Below are 9811 nucleotides of genomic sequence, written 5' to 3' on the forward strand. Positions count from 1 at the left end.
ATGTCCCCCCTAATCCTGAAGAGAGTGAGCAGCATCTTTAGGAAGAGGCCTCACTGTCATCATTGCCACACTGGCCATAAACCAGAGACCCTGCTGGAGAAACCCTCTGCGGGCCTTGGAGGCCTCGCACATCCCAGTTACGGGCAGTGCAGCTGTCCTCTCCGGAGAAGATTCCTCTGCAATGGGAAAGCGTTTGTGAAATGACGCAGAGTTTACATAATTGGTGTGAGCCTGAGCACACCCAGCACAACTGTGTCCTCTGTATACACCTGCTGGGTGCCAACACTGCTTGCAGGTGGTTTTGGGAAAGGTGCAGGCCTGGCTTCCGTATGGCACATGGTGGCTTTTCTAAGACTGGTCACATGTCCCGCGATGAGCAGTGGCCCTGGCCCCTTTTTCCTGTAGATTCCCAACACTGCTGGCAGACCCGTGAGGTTCCTTCCATCCCTCCAAGATGTGGCCTCCTGGGGCGGGTCCTGCCAAGTCTTCATCTCCATTATTGCTCAGCATGGTGTAGCCTGATGTGGGAGGTGCCCAGGAGGGGAAGACATCCTGCCTTTCTCTGAAAGTCACCCCAGTGACCAAGAGGTAACTTGAAATCATGGGCACAAACACTCATAAATCATCATCACAGCCAAGCTGGCCCCCAGCCCCCTCCCAAGGGGTCTTCTGCTGGCACCACCACTACCTAGAAGGAGAGGTGGGTTGCCGAGTGGGCTGCTTTGGACTGGCTCCACTAGGGATAGGAGATACTTGCGAGGTCAGGAGCCGCGGCTGACCCTGGAACTGGGAGGGGAGCTGTTTTGTCGTTGTCAAACCCAGTATCTGCCATGTGAAGCTCCCTGCCCCCCCCCCTCCCTTTGCAATTCAAACCTCATCTGGGCAGGCATCCCTGAAATGCACCTTTCCCAGAAGTCTTGCTATTTCCAGAACTTAAGCATTCTCATTCAGGGAGCCTTCTCCTAAGTCACCATTCTGGAGTGCTTTCTTGGGAAAAAGCCTTTCATGGACTCTGCATGGTGGCCCTGGGGACTGGCACTCACCTCCCCTGAGCCACTCACTGGAGACAGCAGAGTAGCCCGACTGAGGGCTCCTCCCACCTGACCAGATGGGCCATCCACCAGCGCACCCAAGGCTGGACTCCAGTCTTCAGGGAGCCTCGGGTCCAGGTGAGTACATGGAAGAGAATCCCTGAGCCAGACCTGGGACGTTCTGGAACATTCTGGAGCCAGCTCTCCTGCAAGAGCTGTGGGCTGGGAGTTGGCACTACCAGTTCCATGGAGAAGTTGGCCTGGTGGTAGCTGTGGCGCTCTGGAGCTCCCAAGGGTCTGCACGCCAGTGCACAGACTGTTCTTTCCTTGCTGACATGTGAAGCAGACCCTTGGGACAGAAGGACCCTGTGCTCCCCCACCGCCTAGGCCGGGATCTCATCAGAAGGCCCCACTCCAGGGTGTCGCTGTCAGCTTTCTGGGTCCCCAGCAGGCTTGGATCCTTCCCCTACAGCCACAGAGGGTGGGCCTTTCTCACCCATAGGAGCCTTGGCGGCCAGTGTTCCCACCATGTGAGGTTCCCCAGGGCACTAACTCCCCCGCCCTTTGGCTGCTGTTCTCCAGCTGTGCAGGAATGAAGAGCAGCCCTGCTCCACACCAGCAGTGGCCAGAGGCTTTCTAGCCACCTGAGCAGGAAGCCCACAGCCCTGTCTTGACTCTAGGTTAGCCGAACATAAGAACACTGTGGAACACTGGCTGCTTCCACCTCCCCGTCCCCCCAGGCGGCCACACCCAGCACATGGTCTGCAGAGGCCACAGTGAGCTGAACTGGGGGAGCAGGGGCTTGAGGAACTGTGGAGAGAAGCCCCTTTCCCAAAGAACCTGCACAGTGAGCATGCTCCCGGGGCCCCCACAAGGCCACTGGAAGAGACAGCTGGGCTCTGGCCACCCCAGATCTGCAGGGGTCACTGCCTTCACCCTGACGTGGAAGCGCGGCTCACAGAGCTCACAGAGCAGGGAAGAGGCAGCAGCCATGGAACCCCAGTCCCTGGGCTCCCGTGTGCACTGAGAGCCTGGCAGGGTGGGTGGTGGGAGAAAGTACCCAGGGGTGATAGGGGAGGGTGACGGAGGCATCAGGCCAGCTGTGATGTCCCGGCCAGGGCACTGGACCCAGTCCAGGGCTTTGCAGGCTTCCGGATACCCTGTGTGGCTGGATTTTAGGCCAGGACTGTGACCTGTGATAGCAAGTCCAGAGAATCTGAGGACATCCAATCCCAGAATCTTCCTCATCCAGGGATATCAGGCCTGAGTGACCATGCCCAGAAGCCAGAGGGAATCCTGGTGTCTGTAGCCCTGCCTGTGTCAGGCGCTTTCCCAAGGCACACTTGGGCCTCCCAGGAATGCCCTTCAGCTGCAGGGATGTAGCCCTGGACAGCATGCACAGGGTAAATCCAGAATGTTCAGGCAGGTAAAAAGGGCCATGGCCACGTCAGCTGCTGGTGCTCACAGACATCCTCTAATAAACTGTGACAATGAGGATGGCAGATGAGAAGTAGGATGTTGTGGTTCGGGCCTGGGAGAGGTCGAGGCTGGTGGCCCCACAGATGGGCTGGTTCTTCTCATCACCTTTTAATGATTGCGTCTGTGGGGTGAGCATGTTCCTCTCGACCTTCTACTGTGGCCTCCTCTGGACCAAAGCCTGAAGTGGGCTGGGCCTCCTCCCGTTAGGCCTCCTGCCGGGACCCGCCTTGCTTCTAAGATGGAGAGACATCTTCCCCTGACTCAGGAGAGCCAGGTCCTGCCACTAGGAGGGGAGGCCACGGCATGGAGCCAGGTCCTGCCACTCGGAGTGGGGTGGTAAATGTGGGCCTCCCTGAGCCGACCTGCCCAGGGAGGTCCTTGGTGTTCATGTCTTCAAAATGGCAATGGGGGAGCTGGCCTCAAAAGCGTGCTGGAAGTAGCAAGAGACTTCAAAGATCTTTGAAAACTTTACAAGGTGCAAAAAAATACAGTGATCACAAAAAACTCTCCAAGGCACATGCAAAGAAGTATGGCCAAGGGTATCACCAAAGTTGTGTTATGCAAAGAAATGGGATCAACCCAGTGACCCAGCAATGAGGGACTGGATACATCAGCTGGAAACATGCAGTAGAATGGATGTGACCTCAGCCTGTTTGTCTTCTCACAGGAAGAGGCCCCTCCCTGCGGAGTGGTAAGGGAGAAGAGTTGATGCAAGACGACACATAAGGCATGTGCCCAGGTGTGATGCTCAGAAACAGGCCAGAGCTTATCACCCATCTCTGGGTGAGGGGATTACAAGTAATTTCCCTCCTTTATACCTAGCTATGCAGGTGTGTGTATACAAACACACACACACACACACATACTGTACACATTACCTAAGGAGGGAGGAACAAAGGAAGGAAGGAAGGAATCTCAGGGTTTTTTAATGCAGCCAATAACATATATGAAGGTTTCTAAAATTTGCTTTTCATTTCCATTTTTATTTTAGATTCAGGGGAGGCATGTGCAGGTTTATTACAAGGGTGTACGGCATGATGCCGAAGTTTGGGCTTCTATCGATCCTGTCACCCAGATAGTGAATGTCTGTATCCAATAAGAAGTTTTTCAGCCCTTACCTCCTCTTCCCTCCCTTTGGAGTCCCCAAAGTTCCCATTTTTATGTCTGTGTGTACCCAAGACTTAGCTCCCACTTATAAGTGGGAACATGTAGTATTTGGATTTCTGTTCTTGCATTAATTTGCTTAGGATCATGGACTTCAGCTGCCTCCATGTTGCTGCAAAGGACGTGGTTTTGTTCTTTTTTATGGCTGCATAGTATTCCATGGTATGTACATACCAAATTTTCTTTATCCAGTCCACTGTTGATGGACACCTAGGTTTATTCCATGTCTTTTCTATTGTGAATAGTGCCACAGGGAGCGTAGGGGTGCATGTGTCTTTTCAGTTGAACACTTTATTTTCCTTTGAGTAGATACCCAGTGACAGGATTGCTGCATTGAATGGTAGTTCTGTTTTAAGTTCTCGGAGAAATCTCCAAACTGCTTCCCACAGGGGCTGAAACAATTTGCGAGGAATCTCTATTTTTCAAAAAGAAAGCTCAAGTGAGAAGAAGCAGCAGACCCCCTCCACACAGCACAGACCCCCAGGACCCACATGAGGAACACAGTTCTCTATTTGAAGAGAACACTTCCCAAGGAGGTTTATAAGAAGAAATACCTGTTCGTGTTCATTTACTTTCTCAGGAAGACCCTGGGGTCTGAGGAGAAGTGGTCTTTGAAGTAGTCGGTTCATAAGTTATTGACCGAGGGTCTAGGGATGGAGGAAGCTGTGCCTGGCCAGCTCCGTGGCTGTGTTCTCCGGGGAAGAGTTATTTTGTTAAGACATTACTCTAAAGGATGCTTTTAAGGCAGTGTCCGGAATGTAGACAGAAACTACCATCTGCCCCCCAGAGAGTGAGCACCACCCAGGGTTGCAAAAGCGCTCTCATCTCAGGTGACACAAGAGCCTCTGTTCGTCTTATGACTTTTATGATTTCAAATGACCTGAGGTATGCGTGCATGATAGCAGATTCGTGGGGGCTGCAGAAACCCCTTGAGAAGAGAGGTATGTTGTCTCTGCACCTCCTGTACACAGGTTGTGTCGGGGGTTTCCTAACCTGGGGGGCGGAGGAGGTGGCCTTTGGTCTGAGTGTGTTCAGTGCATGCACATTACAACTTCATCATGTCTCTCCTTCCAGCAGCCCAGCTCAGGGGCCGTGCAGGAAGCCGTGGAGGCATGGCCTTTCACTCTAGCACCAGTGCCCTCTCATGGTCCAGGCTGCCCAGGGATGTACAGAACTGGACACCAGCACCTGGACCCTGAGGGGCAGCTGTGGGGCCAAGTGGACACGTGAAGGTTTTGCACCTGCCTGGAGAAAACACTCAGGGAATGGGGGAAGGAAAGTCGGTTTTTAAATTTCATTTTGACAGATTCTGCCTCGTTGTTGCTGCCATTGTTGTTTCTGTTGAGAAAGTGGCGGAAGGATTTAGAAGGACAGAGAGTGAGTTTGGTAGGGAATTCAGAGATCACCAGCCAGCCTCATTTACTCTTCTTTCTGAAAGCAGCACTGGGCGAGTGTTGCTCTAAAACCTTTGGCCGCAAGGGCCAGTCCCAGCCCTGTGAGAGCTGCCTGAGGTCCACACTTTCCCAGCCCCTTCTCAGCTTGTCTTCTGGGTGCCAGACACGCCGGGGCCAGATGCCGGGAACTCTGACAGCCCTGATCTGTGCTGGTTTCCTTTCCTGGGCCCCCACTGGAGCCTGTCCTAACTCAAGGCCTCCTCGTGGAGCTTCCTGAAACTGGGAGCACAGGAGTAGGAGGATCTTCAAGGCCAGGGAGATGGAAGTGCACACAGCAGAGACGCCATCTCACACTTGCAGAGGACAAGGTCAGCAGGTTTCAGAAACCCCAGAGGAAATGGGGAAAGCCCAGACCGCAGGGCACCACGGCCACCATGCCACCTTCTAAAGTCGGCTCGATGAGGTCAGGAGGTGTTTCTCCTCTTATCCCTCAATGCTTTTTGTGAAAATGAAGCTTTCAGCCATGGAAGACGTGAAGCCCGTGGACACGCAGCCCTCGTCTGCTTCTGCAACAGTGGCTTGCCACGCTGCTGCTGTCTTCCAGTGGACGTGCAGGCCTGGCAGGAGCCTTTGGACACGGCACATCTGCTGCCTCAGCCCCGCCTGCACACTGGGAATGCCAGCACCCATGTCCCTGGCTGGTGGTCCTCACAGTGCCCAGCAGCCCACAAGTAGCAGTGGGTGGTGGGGGAACGTAGACGGCCAATTTTCAGCCACTTAAAGGGAAAATCAACTGAAAAAATCAACAAAAAATTTTGTTGCAACACACTATACATAATTTCATGAGAAAATCAAGTTACACATAATACAAAGCGATTCAGAGTCCCCTGATAACACTGAGAAGACCTGAGCGTTGCATCCTCCAGCAGCTGCTAAATCCCTTCCTACCTCCTTAAAAAGGGAGCAACATCAAAACACCCTCCTTAGGCATCTGACTTCTGAACGCCAAGATGGTCGCCACGCTGCGTTTACCTAGGACCCAGCCAGTGCGGGCTGGTCTGAAGCCCAGCTCCTTCCCAGCACAGGGCTGCACACTGCCTGCCACCCTCCGGTGTGGGCGTGAGTGCCTGTGTGTGGTTTACCTTGAGGGCTGTATGCTTTGACCACGATACTGCATGACCCAGTTCCCGAACATACGAACCAACGTCTGGGCCTCAGTGTGACTTAACACCAAGGGCCCAAGATGGCACCGGGGGCATCGGCACTGAATTCGAGCATGTGGTTGAAAAAGCCGAGCGTGGGTTCTGCTTAGCTGCTGGAGGGAGGTGGCCGGCTCTTGCACGGTCTCCAGGCCGGGAGGACTCCAGCCAAGCTGAAAACACTCACTTATTTGAAGCTGCTGCTGCTTTGAGACACAGAATGACACATCTAAATATTACAGCACCAAGAGGTATGTAGCTGCCTGTACTTTTCCAAGCAAATATCTGACTGCCGTGCTAGGAAGCAATGTGACAGGTATTCTGTAGTTTCAAGCAAATTGGTCTCAGATGTAGATGAACAGATTTTCAAAAGGAAAGGATGGAAGTTTGTCATGTGCTGGGCCTCAGCCTGCCGGGTGCTGCGAGTTCATTCGTTCCTGGCTAAGGATGGAAGGCACCATCTCCTTCCCCTCTCTCTTCTCCTCTACCCCTCCCTCCTCCAGGAAGGCTCCCCAGAAACTCCATTTCCTGAGCAGGTCCCCCAGCTTGCCTCCGCCGGCGTGGACTTCCATCACGCAGGTTCTGACCCCAGGCTGCAGTGGAGCTCTCGTGGCCTTCAGGTTTCAGTGCTCAGAGAGACAGTGCCACATTTGGGCCATGCCTTTGCAGAAGCCCCACAGGTTGGGAACCTTTGGCCCATTGCAGTGGGGAGTGGGGGATGGGGCAGTCATGCTTGGTTCAGGATCAGAGTCTAGCTCATCCACTTTACAGACAGTGTCTTGTGTGAGCTGTATAACCTCTCCATGCCTTGGTTTCTGTAGTGGATCGAATGGGGGCCCTCACAGAGAGAAATCTACATTAGATCCCTGGAACCCATGAATGTGATCTTATTTGGAAAAAAGGCCTTACCAAATATGATTAAGTTAAGGAGCTCAAGATGAGATCATGCTGGATTATCCTGGTGGGTCCTAAATCCAATGACAATTGCCCTTATAATAGACAGAAAAGGGCTGGATGCAGTGGCTCACGCCTGTAATCCTAATACTTTGGGATGCCAAGGCAGGAGGATTACTTACAGCCAGGAGCTGAAACTAGTCTGGGCAGCTTAGCAAGACCTTGTCTCTTTAAAAAAGAATTTAAAGATTAGCCAGGCAGGTGGCACACACCTGTAGTCCCAACTACTCAGAAGGCTGAAGATGAAGGAGGATCACTTGAGCCCAGGTGGTCAAAGCTGCAGCGAGCTATGATCACACCACTGCACCCCAGCCTGGGCGACAGAGCAAAACCCTGTCTCCAAAAGAAGAGAGAAAAGGAGAAGACCCAGAGACAGTAGAGAAAGCCATGCAAAGACAGAGGCCAAGAAGGAAGTGATGGCAGCCACCAGCTGAGAGACACCTGGAGTCACCAGCAGCTGGAGGAAAGGAGGTTGCTCCCCTCATGCCTTTGGAGTCTGGACCCGCCAGCACCTCGATTACAAACTTCTGACCTCCAGAACCATAGGAGAAGATGTTTCTGCTGCTTTCATCCCCCCGGTTGGTGGGATTTGTTGTGGCAGGCCCAGGAGCTCCTGCAGCCACCTCACCTGCAGAACAGGGACAGCAGCGGCCGCCCTCACGAGGCCATGCCCAGGTCACAGTGAAGGCAACCTGGCTTCCTGGCACGTGCTGAGTGCTCAGATAGTGGTGGTGGCTTCAGGTCAGATTTTTGCATCAGACAAGTCCAGGTTCCAGTCCCTAATTCCTGGCTGTGGGACCCACCAGGGATGTATTTGCTCTCAAAACCCACAGCCGCCTCACCGGAGGAAAAGCAGTCAAGTGTCCACCCTGCGGGTCTTCTTCAGCGTTTAATAGAAAGTTCTTTCTGTTGCCTGTGCAACGTGCCTGTCATTTTGCATGACGGGTAATGCCCAGACCGCTGACTTCAGTACCCTAGGCTGTCCCTGAAGGGTGGGTAATTCATGTGGCCTCTTTTCTGGGTGGAAAGCTGTTGAAAATGGAGGTTCGTGGGATTGTGGTGTACACCCGGCATGGGTGTGTATCATCGCAACTGGGTCTTTGACAAACCTGTAAACGGGGTTGCAGCTTAAGGTGGCCACCCTGTGAGACTGTGCCCTATGCCAGGGACACTCAGAAGGGCCTCTCTGACAACAAATTCCAGGGGCATTTATGAGCCACATTTTTAAAAGCAGCAACAAATAAAGATTCCCAAAGCCCACTTCCCCCACCGGCTAGGACTGCCTCTGATGTCCACAACAACATTCACAGCTAAGCTTGGTCACTGGGGACATGTCTTTGCTCAAAAACAGCAAGGTACATTTTTAATACTAATGACATCAAAACGAACCTTAAAGCCACTATAAATAAAGCATTGTAAGGCCAATGCAACAACAGACATAAGCAAATCAGTGGAGCCAACTGGCCCATCCAGAAACAGCCACGGGTCTGTGGAATCTCAGGATGTCATCACAGGGCATTTCAATTCAGTGGGGAAAGGAGTCATTTAATACATGGTGTCAGGACAAACTGGCCAAGCTATTTGGAAATAACGCAATTCCAGAAACCTTAGGGTTCTAAACATTTGTTAAACTGTGTTTTAATTGTTATTGTATCAGCTGAAAATATGAGAAACTTGCATCCGTATCTGTATTTGCAGGAAGCGTCTGAGAACACGTCAAGAACTCAGAAGCCATAAAGGAGAACGTTGACTTGCCTGACCTCATGAACCTGTTGGAAACAGAAGACAAATGGTACCCTAGGAGAAACCATTGGCAATGTGTAAGACAGAAAGATTGTGTCCACAATATATAAAAAATTTCTGCAAATCAATAAGGAAAACGCAAACCACCCAGAAGATAGATGAGCAAGAAATATAGACAGGCACTTCGTAAAGGGAAACATACAAGCAGCAGCTGGAAGCCTCTAGAAAGAGCAGCAGAAGGAGCCAGTGAGCTTGAGAGTGATCTCTGGAGTGACCTCCAAGAGACCTCCCACCTCACGAGTGATCGTAGCATGACAAATTAAAGCAGGAGACAGCATTTTGTTGTGATCTGGGTGAAAAATGAAAATGATGTGTAATTCTTTGTCCACAGTGTAGAGAAGGGGCAGGCATTCACTGTTGGTAGTAATGTTGGCATGTTTTTGGAGGGTAGTGAGGCAGTATTTATTAAAATGGTAAATGCCTATGCTGTTTGACCAAACAATTCCACTTTTAGGAATCTATTCTACAGAGCTATTTCCATGAGTATTTAAGGCTGTAGCTACAAGGATACACGTGGCACCATCGCTTCTAACAACAACAAATGGGGAGCAGCATAAATGTCCCATGGGCATGGGGTTGGCTGGATACATCCCAGTAAATATGTACACACAACACAGAACAGTTCTGCTGTTAAACGCAGTAGAGTAGACCTCTATTTACTGACATGGGAGGGTAGTCATGACTCACTGCTGAGTGAGAAAGACATATAAGAAAACATCAGACTGGGCACGGTGGCTCACACCTGTAATCCCAGCACTTTGGGAGGCCGAGGTGGGCAGATCACAAG

The sequence above is a fragment of the Rhinopithecus roxellana genome, chromosome 11, assembly GCF_007565055.1.
Source record: "Rhinopithecus roxellana isolate Shanxi Qingling chromosome 11, ASM756505v1, whole genome shotgun sequence".
Lineage (NCBI taxonomy): Eukaryota > Metazoa > Chordata > Mammalia > Primates > Cercopithecidae > Rhinopithecus > Rhinopithecus roxellana.